The following is an 18,430-nucleotide window of genomic DNA, read 5'->3' as shown; positions in this document are numbered from 1 at the left end:
CCTAGACTCAATCTTTCACATATTTTTTTAAATCCCATAACTATCTGCCCATATTTCATTCCATTTATTAATTAATATCATTTACTCAATGCATTTTAGAGTAAATGGCATAAATGCAATTCCCCTTAAATACTTCAGCAAGTATATAATTAGCTAAAGTTCTTATATATGCATGGTATTTTTCTGTTAAATCAGAATTTATATTAAAAAAATCAGGAATCTTAAGATGAAGATATTACATGAATTGATAATTGCAAACATCAGAGTAACTCAAACCCTGACCAAAATATAAAGCATTACTCTCGCCCCAGAACTTTCCTTATATTCTGAGTCAATCCTCACCTTTATTCCCTCAGGAAGAAAAAAATGGTGTTTGGATTTTTATTTCATTAATTTTACTTGTGCTCAAACTCCATGAAATGGAATGATACAATACATATTTGCACTTAGCATAATAATTTTGAGAATTTTCCAGATTGTTAAGTGGGTAGATAATGGTTCCTTTTTGCTGTCATATTTCATTGTGTGAATATACCATGATTGGTTATTTTAGCTCCAACTAATGGGCTCTTGAGTCTTTTCAGATTTAAATGATTATGCATAAAGCTTCTGTGAACAAGTATTCTTTGTGGACACAAGTTATGACTTTTACATGTTTCTTCCAGCTCTTGTTTTTAAAATTATACACACACACACACACACACACACACACACACATATATATTCACATATGTATTGTATATATATATATATATATACATATGTATGCTATTCTGGTGTTTAGAATAGAATATATATGCTATTCTCATTATATCACAATATATCATTGAGAATTCAATTTGGATTTTCTTGAGTCCTTTTTCCATGTTCTTGATGATTTTTGAGTTTATGTTTACGTTTTCAATCTTTTATATTTATGGTTTTTTGACTGGACAATTTTTACTGATCTATCTTTAAATTCACTCTTTTTTTCTGTCTTCACTATTTTTGCCACTACCCCATTCGATACAAATTTTGTATTTTGTATTTATGTTTTGTGGAATTTGTATCTTTTCCTTACAAAATGTTCTCTCTGCTAAATTTTCCATTCTTTCATCCAGCCTGACATTTTTTTCTCACGGAATCAAGAATATTTAATGCTTTAATATCCTTGTCTACCTATAATGCCGACTGTGTCAAGTTCCTTGTTATTATATTCTCAATTGGGAATTGGTCACACTTTTCTGTGGGTTCATTATTGAGTCATTTGTCTTGGACCATGGGAACGCTTGGTGTCAGATCCTGTGATATTCTTCCAAAGACTTATTTCATTTATCTACTCTTTTATATTTGAATAATGCCTTTGTTGCTCTAAAACTAATTTCATGGGGTAAAAAATCACATAACATAAAATTAACCACTCTAAAGTGAGCCATCGGTGGTATTTAGTGCATCTACAGTGTTGTGTAGCAACCAATTGTATTTATGTCCAAAATACTCTGGAGTGAGCCTCCTCCAAAGTAGGCAGCTCTCTCCACCCCTCATTCCTCTCCGCCCTTAGCAACCACCACTCAGAGGAGCAATATTTTTTTTTAATCTAATCTAACAATCTCTGCCCTTTTTGTTTGGATACTTTAATCAATTTACCTTTAAAGTAATCACTAAGAGAAAAGGATTTGCTTCTGACATTTTGACCCTTGTTTTCTATATTCTTGTCATTTCCCCCCTTCATTTCCTCCGTTACTGCCCTGAATTCTCTAGTGGACTTTTCCTGTGGTAAAGGGTTTCCTACAGCCCCCACCCTGCCAAACCTCCAACACCTGATCTTGGGTTTCCAGCCTTCAGACCTGAGGAAAATTGGTGTTTATTGTCTAAGTCACCTAGTCTACGGTTCTTTGATTGTAGCACAGTCTGAATAATACAGATTTCTGGACTAGCAGGTGAGTTTCTGCTGTAACAGTGAGCTGAAAGTGTTGAAGTAGTGTTGGAAGCATAAAATAGGTAAACTCAGGAAGGATTTAGAGATGTATCTCCAAATATTATATAGTGCCTCAGTGAGTTTTGGTAGAAAGATGGACGTTAAAACTAATTCTGGAAAAGCTTTGTAATGTTGTGAACAACCAATAAAAAAAAAAAAGCAGTAGAAAAGGATTCTTTTAGTTTTGAGAATGCATCTGTCATCAAATAATAAAATGTTGACAGACATATGAAAATTAAAAGTGCTTCTAAGCCAGGCACATGCCTGTCATCTCAGCGGCTCAGGAGGCTGAGGCAGGAGTTCAAAGCCAGCCTTAGCACTAAGCAACTCAGTGAGACCCTGTCTCTAAAAAAATACAAAATAGGGCTGGGGATGTGGCTCAGTGGTCAAGCGCTCCTGAGTTCAATCCCTGGTAGCCCCAAAATAAATAAGTAAATAAATATAATAAAAGTGCTTCCAGTGAAGCACCTCTGGCCATGGGAGCCAATGTGGCCACTCCTGAAGGGCTCAGCATCAAATCTAGAGGATTATCTGTAACCCTGAGAGCTAGTGAAATCGACCTTGCTAGATTGTGAGTTTGCTTGGGACCCATTACCTTGTCCGCATTCCAATTTCTTCTTTTTGAAATGGAAATGCCTTCCCTCTGTTTGTCCTACCATTGTATTTTAAAACACATACATTGTTTGTTTTCACAGTTCTGCAACTGGAAAGGAATTTTTGAGATGCATCATACTCCACGTCCTGCTCACACCTGATCACATCATTACTAATAAGACTTTGGATTTAAAATTAAGGTTGGCAAGCACAGAGTCTTTGGGAGTATTGGACGGGGGAGAAGGTGAGAAAGGCCTGCATTTGCCTGGGTTGGGGCAGAGAATGGAATGTCATGGATGGAATGGTGCCCATCTTCAGATGCAGCCCCAACAACCCATGGAACTGTACTTCGAAACAGAGCTTTTATGGTGGGAATTAAAATTAAATAAAGTCACACAGTGGGATCCTGTTATGTCAGGTCCACTGTTCTTATGAAGAAAAGTAGGAGGAACCAGAACTCTCCGTTCCTCTGCATACACACAGAGAAAAAGACGGGAGAGCAAGGTAAGAAAGCAAATCTGCAATACAGAGAGAGAGAGAGACTCAGCAGAAGTCAAAACGACTGGCACCTTGGCATTAGGATTTCAATATCCAGAACTGTGAAAAGAAATATGACTCTGCTGTTTAAGCCAGCCAGTCTATGCTATGTCTTCCTGAGCAGACTAATAGATGTTATTCACTTTGTGATTATCTTGGGAATAACACAATATCCTTATGTCCTAATTATCTAATTTTAATTGGTGACAACTTCAGTTGGTACCAATGAGCTTTTCTTTCTCATTTACGTTACGATATCGCAAATTAAACGATTACACATTGTGTGCCCAATAACAAAGATCTGTAATTGTTTATATATATATATATTTGTCCTTTAAATACTGTAGAACACAAATAGGGGAGCTATAAAACAAAATCACAATAATGTACCTATTTACCGATGTGGTTGTTATTGACAGAGATCTTTATATCTTTGAATTCTAGCCTGCATTGTTTCTTCAGGATGTTTGCGGGCATCTCTTTGTAGTGGATTTCTTTGGCTTTGGTTTACCTAGGAATATTTTAATTTTTCTATCATTGCTCAAGATGATTTGCAGGATATAGAGTGATCGGTTTTTCTCTCAGCCCTTTAAACATATCATTGAAATGCTTGTTAGTCTCCACATTTTCAGCTGAGAAATCAATAAATAAACTAAATGTAGTTCCCTTGTGCCTGATAAGCTGTTGCTTCTTGTTGCTTTCAGGACTTTGTCTTTGGTTTTCAACAGAGTTGTTTATAGCATGTCTTGGTGTTGGTCTCTCTGAGTTTAAACTATTCCGTGTCCATTGAGCCTCTTTAATGAGTATCTTTTTGTTTAATCATCAAATTTGAGATGTTTGGGGCAGTATTTATTCCAATGGTTTTTCTGGTTCTTTGCCTCTCTCTTCCTCTTCTGGGATTCACACAGTGCATATGTTAGTGCACTTGATGGTGTCAGACAGGTTCCTTAAGCTCTGTTTACTTTTATTAATCATTTTTATATGTATTTTTTCAGACTTTGTAATTTAATTTTTCATCTTCAAATTCATTGATTCTTCTATTCTAATCTGCTATTGAACCTCTCTAGTGTTTTTTTTATTTTAATTATAATACTTTTTACCTTCATATTTTAGTTTAGTTCCTTTTATAATTTCTGTACCTGATGGTATTTTCATTTTTCCTGAGTATAATTTTTCCAGTTTCCTTTCATTCTTTGTCTATGTTTTCCTTTGACTCTGAGAGAATTTAAGACAGCTTTTAAAAGTCCTTCTCTAGTAGTGCAGATATCACAAATTCTTCAAGGGTATCTTTTTGTCAGTTTGTATTTTTTCTTCAAATAAACCACAATTTCCTGTTTCATTGTATGCATGTGACCTTTTGTCAAAAATAATGGTAGTTGAAATTGGGAATGGAACCACCATTTGACCCCGGGTCTGAGCCCCAAAGACTTAAAAACAGCATCCTACAGGGACACAGCCACATCAGTGTTTAGAGCAGCACAATTCACAACAGCTAAACTGTGGAGCCAACCTGGATGCCCTTCAGTAGATGAATGGATTAAAAAATGTGGCCTATACACACAATGGAATATTACTCAGCAATAAAAGAGAATGATATCATGGCATTTGCAGGTAAATGGATGGAGTTAGAGAAGATAATGCTTAAGTGAATTTAGCCAATCCCAAACAACCAAATGCTGAATGTTTTCTCTGATATAAGGAGCTGACTCTTAGTGGGGTAGGGAGCAGGAGCCTGGGAGGAATAGACAAACTAGATAGGGCAGAGGGGTGGGAGGTGACGGAAGGGGGCGTGGGGTTATAAATGATGGTGGAATGTGATGGACATTATTATCCAACGTACAGGTATGAAGACAGGAATTGGTGTGAATATACTGTGTGTACAACCAGAGATAAGGAAAATTGTGCTCTATATGTGTAATAAGAATTGTACTGCATTCCATTGTCATATATAAATTAAAAATTTTTAAAAATTGGGCAGTTGATGATGATTAGAATATGACAAACCTGGAAATCAGATTTTCTCTCTTCCAACCTATTTTTCAATACTATGATTCATTATGGATGTTTCTGTAATTTTAAATTATTTTCATCTAATGTTTTGTCAGAGATTTATTTGAATGTTAAAAGCTGAAGCAAGCAATCAAACGAAAATTAACAAAGGTATAGGAGAGAGAGAGAGAGAGAGAGAGAGAGAGAGAGAGAGAGAGAGAGAGAGAGAGAGAAAGAGAGATTTGCTCTTGAGAACAGCGTGTGTTCTTCTGTTGTTGGGTGGAAGTTCTACATAGTCTCTTTTTGGTCAAATTTGTAGATGGTGGTGTTTAAGTTCTCTTTATTAATCTTACTATTATACTCATTATTGAGAAAGGGCTATTGAAGTCTACATTGTTTTATTTCTCCCTTCTGTTGCATTGATGTTCTCTGTTTATAATTCGAAATGCTCTTTTTTTGGCCTGTATGTGCTTGTTACCCTTCTGTTTTCTGTCCTTGTTTTTCTTGGTAGTGGAATTTGAAGCCATGGGTGTTTAACAACTGAGGGACATCTCTAGAACTTTTTATTATTATTATTACTTATTTTGAGACAGGGCCTTGCTAAGCTTCTTAGGTCCTCCTTAAGTTGCTGAGGCTGGCCTTGAACTTCTGATCCTCCTGCCTCAGCCTCTGGAGTCACTGGGATGGCAGACGTGCACCACTGTGCCCAGGTACATGCTAATAACTTTTATATTTTCTTGGCAATTGACAATATTTTAAATCCTTTGGACCCTTATACTAGTTTTTGACTTAAGGTCTATTTTGTGTGACAGTGCACCCATCCCCCATCTCTCCTTTATTTCCACATGCCTGGTTACAGCAACTTCTTCCATCCTTTGTTTGTTTGTTTATTTGTTGTGGTGGTGGTTTTAAGGCATTTTTAGTTGTAGATGGGCACAATTTTTTTATGCTATTTATTTATGTGGTGCCTCACAGACGGGAGACAAATGCTCTACCATGAGCCACAACTTCAGCCCTTCTTCCATCCTTTATCTTTCAAATTACTTATGACTTTGGATCTCAATGGTGTCTGCTATAGATAACACATTATTGGATTATGCTTTCAAAAAGTCCACTCTGCTAATCTCTGTATTTTAATTAAGTTGAATCTATTTATGTGCTAAATAGAAGGGATGAGGAAGACTTACCTTTGCCCTTTTGTAAAAGAGTAAAGGTTCCTTATCTGAAAAGTTTGGGAGTAGAGGTGGTTTGAATTTTGATTTTTTTATTTTGGATTTTGGAATATTTTCATATACATAATGAGACATCTTGGGAATGGAACCTAAGTCTAAACATAAAATTATTTATATATAATCTACACTTTCCCCCCACATAGCCTGAAGGTAATTGTATATGGTATTTCAATAATTTCATTTGTAAAACAAAATTTTGTGGTGTGGAATTTTCCACTTGGGCATTATGTTGGCACTCAAAAAGTTTTAGTTTTTGGACCACTTTGAACTTTGGACTTTTGGATTACTGATGCCCAATCTGTACTTATGTTTCACTTAAGTCTTGTCTCATCCTCAGTTTCTCCATACCTGCTTTCTCTTTTCTTTATTTTTTCTAGGTTAGCATTTTGCCTCCTCTTTCTGTATATATATTTTAGTTATTTTCTTGGTGTTTTTCTGGGAATAACAATTAACATCCTAAATTTGTAACAATCTAGCTTGAAATAATATAACTTGTCTTCAATAACATGTAAAAGTTGTGCTACTATATAACGAATAATAAAAAAGTGGATATTACAAAAAAATCAAAAATTGCAAATATTTCTCTATACAGCATGTACTTAGTTATTATTAGCTTTTGTTTTCTAGAGTTCTGATAATTTTTTTCTGATAATTTCTTCTTGTTTTTGAAATAGTATGTGCCATGACAGGAATTTGAAATTACCTATTTCATTATTTTGCCAACATCTTTTCTTTTCCTATATTTTTTATGTTTTCTGTAGTAGACAATTAAAATGTCTCATAGAAAACTGAAAAATCTCTGGAAATTTTTATTATGCATATAAGAAAATCTCCAAGATACAAAACTAAACAAATAGTTCTTAGATTTGACATCAAAACATGGACCACAGTAAGTAAGTTGGGCTTCACCAAATGAGAACAAACAATTTTTTTTTTCCCAGGGAAGACTGTGTTATAGGGTGAGAAGTCAACCTACAGACTGGGAAAGAATATGCAGCAAATCATATCCATCTAACGACCAGTTTGTAGAATGTATTAAAAACAAAGCTCAATACTAAAAATACACAGAATATAACTGGAAAGAAGCCAAAAGCATAAAGGACATTTCATTGAAAGGATGTGTGCCTGCAAGTAAGCACATGAAAAGATGTTCTGCATCACTTGCCATTAGGGAAATGCAAATTCAAACCACACAGCCAATAGAATGTCTAAAAAATACTATTACAACAAATCCTGCAAGGCTGTGGAAACATTAGACCTCACACACTATCATAAAATGGCCAAGCGATAAAATGTAAAATTTCCAAATTTGTTGTGAAATGTTAGATTCATCTTGGAAAATAGATGGCAGTCTCCTATAAGATTCATGTGTAATCATTTTACATCCATGCATTTGCACTCTTGGTATCTATTGCAGAGAAAACTTTTATATGAAGCCTAGATAAGAATTTTCATACTAGCTATGTGTAACAACTCTAAACTATAAATACCCCATATTTCTTTCAATAGCCAAACGTATAAACAAACTGTGGCACATTAATACCATAATGAGGTAGTATTCAATAATGAAAAACAAAACAAGACAAATCACTAAAATATGCAATAGATTGCATGAATGATTGGGAAATTACATGTAGGAAACATCCAGTTTATGGGTTAAAGTATTATTGAACTCTATCACATTTTCAATGACAACGTTTTCGAAATGGAGAGAAGAGTAGATGTTACCAGAGATGGGGGCTGGGATTTGTAGGCGGAGGAAAGGTGGGTATTGTTAAAAAGGTAACTTGAGGAGTCCTTGGGTGTAAGGAATCTGTCTTCTATTGTCTTGGTTCTGCTGGTAAATGCACACAAATGAGTACAAGTAGGAGTGGGTAAATCTGAAATCTGATTAAGATGAGTAGATTCTGTCAAAGTCAATGTCCCAGGAGGTACTATCATAGAAGTAAACTGGAAAATTGTGACATAGATTTTCCTGTATTGCTTCTTATAACTGCATGTGATTCTACAGTTGTTTCACTAAAATTTCAATGAAAAAATATTTTTAAATTGGCAAATTGGCAAAATACTTGAAGACAAATTTCATCAAAGAAAAACTAGAGGTGCTGGGGATGTGGCCCAAGTGGTAGCGGGGCGCTGGGTTGGATCCTCAGCACCACATAAAAATAAAAGAAAGATGTTGTGTCTGCCGAGAACTAAAAAACAAATATTAAAAAAAGAAAAACTAGGAATGCAAATATAATAATATCATGAAAAATGCTCTGCTTAACTTATCATTTGAGGAATACAAACTAAAACTTCAATGAGATACCACTATGCCATTACTAGAGTGGAATTGCAAATACCACAAAATGTTAATTTTAAAATTTAATGAGTTCTTTCAATTTATCTATATCTTTAAATTTTCTTATAATAAATAGTTGGGTAAAATAACCAGATACTTAATTAAGTATTTTTTTTACATATTTTTTATTTGTCAACGGACCTTTATTTTATTTATTTATATGCAGTGTTGAGAATTAACCCCAATGACTCACACATGCTAGGCAAGCACTGAGCCACAATCCTAGCCCAGTATTCTTGCAATTCATCTGTATCTTTGAATGTTCTTAGAACAAAATGTAGGTCGAACAGACTCTAACAGGCGTGCTCCCACCAATACTAACTGGTATTGTGTCAGGCGATTGTGTTTAAGACACATGTATCCTTTAACATATTTGATGAACTGCAGGATGCTTCCATTTGTGAAATGGAGCCATTTTTAAATTTTTACAAACTCCTTGATATCACCCAATATTTTGTGCAATGCCATTACTTAAACCATTAAGAAGTTATTATTGCTACTGAATGTCCATAGTTTCGGATAAATTATGAAAAGATGGCTATGGTAGTGGCAAATGATGTGAAGGCCTACTGGATGAAATTTCAAAATGTTCTACTTGATTTTAATTTTATGCTTCAGAGTTTCTGGTTTATATAATTTAACTGAAGGCAAATATGATATCTGGAACAAGTATTTTGTGGATTACTATTTAATTTTTTTTTACCTTTTAAAGTCATTGTCCAATACAAAAGAAATCTATCACGTAATTATTTAAAAATGCCCAAATTGTATACTTCATTTCTTGGTAAAGCTTAAGCATCTAAGATCTTTGCTTTTTTAAACCATTTCTAGCCTTCTTATAAAAAATGTATTTTAATAAATTTCAATGCTGTTGGTAAGTCATAATTACTTTTCATTCCACGTCTTTAAGGTTCTTTTACAAGAAGAGTGCTCTATTCTTTTTCAGTTAAAATGTCAGAATATAAAGATTTCTGCTATACTTAACAGAAATATTGATTTCTATTCATGTGTGTGCATGTGAAGCTAATTTTTATTGTACTGTGTATTGCTTTAAAGGCAGAAGAACTTTATTTTTCAAAAGTTTTTTTTTGAAAAAGTTGTTTTTCATTTTTCTTCAATGTATTTGTGAACTTTTTCCATTAAATTTAAATTAGGGTCTTCTAAGAATCTAGTGTTCCGTGTGCCTTTTTATTGATCGCAGAAGGTCTTATGTGCAGAGCACACAGATTTTCATGATATATAATGGACGGACTGTCAAATGAGTTGAATAAGCTCTTCTAAAGCAACTTCAGAATGAGTCCATGAGTTTCCGGGGCGCATTTGGCAACGACTGGCTTCTGATGGCGATAGAAACACTGGATTTTTGAAAAATCTTATTTTTTAGAGTAATTTAAGGTACACAGCAAAATTGGGTAGAAGGTACAGAAATTTCCCACACACCTCCTACCTCACACACTCACAGCTTCATTTTCAACAGCTCCTACCAGGGTGGCCTATTTCTTACAGTTGGTGACACTACACGAGCACATTGTTCTCACCCCAAAGTCGTGAGTTTACACTGGGGTTCACTGTTGGTGTTGCACGTTACACAGGCTTGATCAAACATATTGTGACTTCTATTCATGCTTATAGTCCCATATAGAGAGATTTCACTATCTTAAAATCCCCTGTAGTTGATCCATTCACCCTTCCCTCCCCTAGACTAACCTCTCACAATCACTGATTATTTTCAATGTTACCGTAAACTTTGTCTTCCCCCGGATATCAGATAGTTGCAATCATATAATACATAGCATTTTCAGACTGACTACTATCACCTAGTAATACGAATTTAAGTTTCCTGTAGGTCTTTGCGTGGCTTGACATCTCATTTCACTCTACCATGTTGGTTACCATAACTTCATAATTAAAGTCTTGAAGTTGGTAATGATAGTCCACCAATTTTGTTCTCCTTAAAATATTGAGTTGTGCATCCTGGGTCTTTTCCCTCCCCATAAAAACTTTAAAGTCATTGTGTTGATTTCCACAACCTAAATTTACAATTTTTATTGAAATCTCATTAAATCAGTAAATCAAGTGCGGGAAAAAATCAGCATCTTAATAATAAATATATTCCATGTTCATAATTTCTTATTATGAACATGGAATATATCTGCATTTTTAAATTCCTTCATTGATTTATTTTGTCACATTTTGGTAGTTTTTCTCACATAAATTTTAGAATAGGCACCTAAGTATTTACATTTCCTGGGTGTTGTGTTCATCAGCTTTCATCACTGGGACTAAAATAACTGACAAGAACAACATCAAGGAGAAAAAGGTTTGTTTTGTCTCATGGTTTCAGAGGTGTCATTCATGGTCAGCGGGCTGCATTTGATTGGACCTGAGGCCAGGCAGAATATGGTGGCCTTCAGGCATGACGGTACACGACGGTCATCCCAACAGCTCAGGAGGCTGAGGCTGGAGGATTTCAGGTTGGAAGCCAGCCTCAGCAACTTAGTGAGACCTTATCTCCAAAGATGAAAAGGGCTGAGGGGATGTGCCTCAGTGGTCAAGTGCCCTTGGGTTCAATCCCTGATACGGAAAGGAAGAAAGGAAGGGAGGGAGAGAAAGGAAGGAGGGAGGGAAGGAGAAATGAAAACAAAAAAGAGCAGAACGTCATGGCAGCAGGGTGTGGCGGTGGAGGACCGCTCAGTTTGTGCCAGTCAAGAAACAGAGCGCGGGTGAAGGGGCCAGATCATATGATCAGTCCATCCAGGGCAGGCCCCCAGTGACTGACTCTCCAACCAGATCCCACGCCCACTAGTTCATTCATCTATTAATGAATTAATCCACCGAGGAGGTCACAGCCCTCATGATCCCTCTACGTCTTGCTCCATTATGGACCAGGCCTCTCAGTGCATCAGCTTTAGGAGCCATTCCATATGGGAGCCACACCAGACATTAAATTCAGCCTGAATCTCCATACTTCAAATTCTTACATAGTGAACTGCAACCAAACATAGGATGTAAACAAGCTGCCATCTAATTAGTGATATATTCCGTAACACACAGCTGAGTCAATCATCAGTCAAGTTTCAGCCCATCACAGTTTGAAAATTGACCAGACTATGTCCCTATAAGGCAAATTCCTGCAACCTTTACCCTAATACTGCATATGCTGCAACCAATCAAATAGTTTCTGTAATTTTTTTTAGTTGTAGATGAACACAATATCTTCATTTTGTTCATTTAGATTTTCATGTGGTGCTGGGGATTGAGCCCACTTCCTCCTGTGTGCTAGGCAAACAGCCTACCACTGAGTCACCGCCCCTGCCCATGTCTAGGAATTCTGTCTGACCACTTTTCTGGGTGGACCTCTCTGAACCCCTACCCTTGATGTTGTCCAATTCACGAATCATTCGTTGCTTGAGTAAATTCTACTAAATTCAATTTGTCTACAGTTTTAACACTTTGTTTCTGATCTTCATGGAAAAGTTTTTTGAGTTTCTGGTCATTGAGTATGATGTTAGCAGGAAGTTTTTTATAATAGTTTTCTATCAGCTTGAAGAAGTTCTATTCCTAGGTTTTTGAAGTTTGGATGAGTCAGTTTTTCTCAAGTGCTTTTTTCTATTGATATAATCATGATCATGTAAGTTACATTAGTTGATTTTTAAGTGTTGAACTTGCATAACTGGGATAAAACCCACTTGGTTGTCATGAAATATTCTTTTATATATATTATTGGGTTCAATTTTCTGTTTTTTAAAAATGTTTTTGCATCTGTATCATAAAAGATAATGATCTTTAGTTTTTTGTTTGTTTCCCCATGAAATATCTCTATTTGATTTTGGCATTAGGAAAATGCTGGTCTCATAGAATGAGTGAGGAAGTATTCATTCTGCTTCTGTTTTTTGAAAAGAGATTGTGGAGAGTTGATATAATTTCTTTCTTATACATTTGGTAGAATTTACTAGTAAATCTATCTTGGTTTCGTGTTTTCTGTTATGGAAACTTATTCTTTATTGATTTAATTTCTTTAAACATGTAGACCTATGTAGAGCATTTATTTTTCTGTGTGAATTCCAGTGGGTTATATCTTCAAGGAATTTGATTGTTTTCATCAATGCTGTCAAATTTGTGAGCATATAGTTATTAATAATTTTCTTTTGTTATTCTTTTATGTCTATTGAACTCTATACTGATACCCTCTCTTCTATGTCTCACATTAGTAATTTTGTTCTCTCTCCTATTCTCTCAGTGAACCTGATTAGAAGGTTATTGATTTTGTTGACCATTATTTTAAAATTCCAGCTTTTATTTTTTAATTTTCTCTATCGATTTTCTATTGTTAATTATCATTGGTTTCTGCTTTAATTTTTATTCTTTCTTTCCTTCTGCTTACTTTAAATTCAACTCACTCTCTTTTTTTTTAGTTTCTTAGGTTCTTTCTTATTTTATTTTTAAGTTATGCTTTTAATTCCATAACTTTCTAAGTACTGTTTTTGCAGAATTTCAGAAATATTATTAAGTTGAACTTTCATTTAGATCTCTCAAAATATTTAAAAATTTCTCAGTTTTCTTCTTTAACACAGAAATGTGTCAATTAATTTCTCAAGTCCACACCTTATTTCAGACTTTCTTGTTTTTCACTCAGTGTTCTTTTCTTCCCCAGGATAACTCCTTCTAGGATGTCACATCACATTGAATCGTCATATCCCTTTCTCCTCCTACAATCTGTGATAGTGTGTCAGATTTTCCTTGTTTTTGATTGAGTTGATAATCGTGATGAATAACAATGAGATATCTTTTAACTATTCCCAATTGTTTTATACACACACACACACACACACACACACACACACACTCTTTTCTCATGTTTACATTTTAATTATGGGGTTTTTGGGGGGAAGAAAAATGCTTTAATCATGTAGATAAAATGCCATTCTCAATACATGATGTCCTAGGTACATGCTGTCAGTATGACTTACCACTGTGGATATCGACTTGATGACATGACGGAAGTAGAGTTTTTCAGGTTTCTGTGCTTAAAAGTTACTCTCCTCATCTTGCTTTTCATATGGTTCTCTTCAGAAGGAATCCTCTATAATCGATCCACATTTTAAGGGGTGGGGGGGCTTTGCTCCACTTTTTTAAAAGAGAGTATCTGCATAAATTACTTGAAATTCTTTTGTGTGGACAATTTGCCCATTTTCCTAAATTACATTTGTTCATTCATTCATTCATTCATGCCAGTATGTATCATGGATATAGATTCTACATTTCTGGTTTTAATCCAACATTAAATTATTTATTGGGTTGTTTGGATTATTACGGCATTAGAACTAGGAGATTTTATATTTGGCCTCTGTGCATCTTTAACCATCATTGTAGCTATTATTTGTTTGGTTGATTTTTAAGCATTTTGTGAAACCCTTAATCCAATCAGTGAGTCTCCTAATGGGATTAACTGAGTGTTAACTGGGGGCAGGTGGATTGTGGCTGGAAGAGTTGGGTCTTTGGGGGTGTTGCTTCAGAGTATAGATTTGTATTTGGCAAGCAGATCTCTCTCTCTCTCTCTCTCTCTCTCTCTCTCTCTCTCTCTTTCTCTCTCTCCTTCCTGATTATCATGTGAGCTGCCTCCTCTACCACACAGTTCTGCCTCACCTGGAGCTCCAGGGAATGGACCCAGCTGTGCTCTATATATGTAATAAGAATAGTAATGCACTCTGCTGTCATATATAAATAAAAAACATTTACATAAAAAAGATGATTGAACCTAGATTTTTAGAGCATAAATATTATAAACATTGGAAACAAAAGGTATACCATGTTCTCTTTGTTTTTTCTATCAATTATCTTTGTGTTTTAGAGGTCAATGTCTATTAACCTACATTTAATTCAATTTTTACAAAACTCCTATGCATGTGACTATAATGAACCATTTGGTAAAATTGGTAACAGTAAGTGATATTAATCATTCTTAGTCACACTGGGAATCATCTGGATTAGACAACATATTCTGCATATTGTAATTGATGATTATGATCTTTTTACTCCATTCATATGAATACATTCTGTTAGTGAATGTTTCTGACAGTAACCACTGATGCTCAATATGGAACAATATTGAAAATTAACATTACCTTTACCATTATTTGACCAGTGATTCAAAATTTATTCGTATGGATTTTCAGAATACATTTGAGATAAAATATATTTCCTCTTACCAAGCATTGCATGGTAATCTCCTAGACTAGAGCTGAATTTCTCCCCTCACTAGTTATTAATACAAAAAATATTAAGTTTTTGATGGAGGTAGCAATCAACACTCCCAAATTCAAGGTTATCTCCATTCAAGTCTTCAAAAAGTTCAAATTATTAATGGTGTACATTTTAATACCTTAATTACTGATTTGTTAAAGAGAATACTTAATAAATACCCTAATTACTGATTTGTGAAGGAGAATACAATTATTTCTTTGGAGGAAAAGATAATTCCTGGTAAGAATTACAGGATAATACCTAGAGGAAAGAAAAAAATTCCACCAGAGAAATGAGATCAATTCATCTGCTGTTACTCAAACATCTATCATAGCCAATGTGTTACCATTAATGAATTTACAATATTGTAAAGGAGAGAAAATTTTTAAACATACAAACAGCTATCTTCTCAAAATAGGCTTTTCCATTACTAACTTTCAACTATTTCATTATACACACCAGGGGTTCACAAAAGATGAGTTTCTATTTCTTAATCCAGCTGCCTGAAAGAGCCCACAGGAGAGAGGTCAATTCATAAGTCACAGTGGCACTGGCTTTAGCTGTGGCTCTTATAATTTAAAGCATAAGCGATGGTTCTGCAGAGAGCTCAGTAATCCTCAAGGTGACTGTGGATTGGTTGTTACACTATTAAAAAGAAGCCAGAGACTTTCCATTATAAGAAACAGAAAGGGGGCTGGGGATGTGGCTCAAGCGGTAGCACGATTGCCTGGCATGCGCGAGGCGCTGGGTTCAATCCTCAGCACCACATACAAATAAGATAAAGATGTTGTGTACACCAAAAACTAAAAAATAAATACTAAAAAAATTCTCTCTCTCTTTCTCTCTCTCTCTCTCTCTTTAAGAAAAAAAATAAATAAAAAGAAAACAAGAAACAGAAGGGGCTAAAGAAAAATTCCATAACTTAATTTGGAGACTAACAGTTAGATAACAATAGCAGAAGTTAGAAAAAACCATCAGGAAAGCCAGCACCAATGTGCCTTCCCTGCAACATGGCTGTATTTTCTTTCTGTTTCTCTTTAAGCTATTCCTGCTTGAAAATGAACAAGTGTAACAATGTCAAATCAGGAGAGAAAAGCCAACATTTTAATCCAATAGCCTTTAGAAGGAAATGAGTCCTGTGACTAAGCTGCTTTTGACTACTGACAGCGGTTTTCTCATTCGAACACAGATCATGTTAATACTTTTTAAAAGTTGGGATTGAAATATCATGTCTCAACTATAATATTTGCTATAGTTGGCAAATATTAAGAATCATGTAAAGGTTTCATCATCTGTTCTATAAAATCTTTTTTTTTTCCCCTCAACTGCTTTTAACCACACTGGGAAATGGTTTCTTCCCACTTCTCTTCAAACAAATTATTTTGCAAGTAATTTTCCTTTATCTTGGTCTCATCTATAAATTATCTTCCTTTCACAGTAACATTAATTAAGTCATTAGATTTCTGGGTAATGAGCTCAAGTATCACCTGAAAAAAATCTTGTATTAAAAGTAGAGTTATTCACAGCTACTCGGAACATCCTCCTTAACCAATTTATTCTTTCCTCCCTGAGTAGTACTACAAAACCCTTTGTAGGTGCAACATATTTGCATTCTGTTTCATAATCTTTGGAACTGGATTGGACAATGGTCTGACTTCTCAAGTAATCTGAGCTAGGACATGTCTTGAACTCACTATTATTCAATGTCCTATATGTTAGGGAGAAAGGGAGTAAAGGAACGAGAAGGAAAGAATTGGTTGGTTTATATTCACTATTTTTTTTTTATCTATCCAAAGCACTGTGAGATGGTATCATTCTTCTCCTTCTTCAGATGAGACAACCAAGACCTTCTAGAAATAATGATTTGCAGTTAAATGCTCTACAAAGTACATGTATGAAGACTTGAGTTGGGTGTCAACATATTTTATATACAGAGATATGAAAAAATGTGGTATTTATGTGTATTAAGAATTGTAATGCAAAAAACAAAAACAAAAGTACATGCATAAAGGCATAAACTGGCGTGAACATACTTTACATACAGACATGAAAAATTGTGCTCTATATGTGTAATAAGAATTGTAATGCATTCCACAATTGTTATGTATTTTTAAAAAAATTAAAATCAATAAAGATATAAAAAGAAATAATTATTTGCCTGAAATCACACAGCTGGTCAGTGATGGGTGGAACCAGGATTTAAATGAGATTCTCCATGACTTCAAAGTGCATTGTTTTTCTCTGTGCTTACAGTGTATTTGAGTGCCCAGCATGGATTCTATTCTTTATTCCTTGGATCAGATGTAATAATTATATTCCATTTCTTGGGTCAGATTTGATTACTTCCTGGATCGCTCTTTATTCACAAAACAGGTTCAAAGGTGCATAGTATGTGAATAACTATCATGCTAGCTCCTGGAGCACTCTGCAAACATCATATTCAGGGTTTTATTCACGTCTCCAGGACACACTCTGGACAGCCTCACAGCACATCAGGTGGAACATAGTTGTACTGAGGACTCTAATCCTATTTAATGAATAATAAATATAAGCAAAGGAAAAAGAGATAGTGACAGGTATTTAATCTTGGAAAATGATGGCCTAATAGGTATGAGTATATTTAAAATTTTTTGTGTTTTTTTAGTCGTAGATGGACACAATACCTTTATTTCATTTTATTTTTTTAAATTTTTATGTGGGGTCGGGGACTGAACCCAGTGCCTCACACCTGTTAGGTAAGTGCTCTACTACTGAGCCTCAACCCCAGCCCCGAGAGTGTATCTCTTTAATGAATATCTGAAAACTCTTAATAATTATGTAAAAAGACATTTCCAAAACAGTTGACAATGTAACATTATGTATCCATTTTGTTTAAACATTTTAAGAAACTCTTGCTTTCCAATCACTCCTCGGGAAACACTGGTTTATGTTAGCAAATAGAATCTGGAAACATTTGTGTATCTTTTCCTTGGACCCGCGGTGCGTACTGTAGTTCCTCAGTATCACACCTCTGCCTGCTGTATTCCATGATTCTTCTGCTCCTTATGCCTCTGTTATGGTTCTGGTGTGAGGTATCCCCAAAGCTCCTGTTTGGAGGAGAACTGTGAGAGCTGCAACCTAATCAGCTCATCTGAGTTTCAGTGGACTGACCCACAAACGGGGCCTGGCTGGAGGGGTCCGGTCACTGGGGGCATGCCCTGAAAGGGTGCATATCTGCCCCATGGCCCCTGCCCCCTCTTCCCTTCCTTGATGTCATGAGGGGAGGGGTCCCCTCCATCACACCTTCCATGATGTGCCACTTCACCTTGGGCCCAGAGCAATGGAGCTGGCTATTTATGGACCAGGACTTTGATGCTGGGAGTCCACATCAACTTCTCTAAGCTGTCCTTGTGTATTTTGGTGACACAGAAGCTGACACAGCTAACAGACTCTGTTCTGAAATGTGCTTATCACTTCTTACATGAAGAACAGCTGTGGGGCTCAACTGAAATCGTATCTAATAAACTGCCTTTTGACGAATTGTAGAAGATTTCA

The sequence above is a fragment of the Ictidomys tridecemlineatus genome, chromosome 12, assembly GCF_052094955.1.
Source record: "Ictidomys tridecemlineatus isolate mIctTri1 chromosome 12, mIctTri1.hap1, whole genome shotgun sequence".
Taxonomy (NCBI): Eukaryota; Metazoa; Chordata; class Mammalia; order Rodentia; family Sciuridae; genus Ictidomys; species Ictidomys tridecemlineatus.
This window is presented reverse-complemented; position numbering follows the sequence as displayed.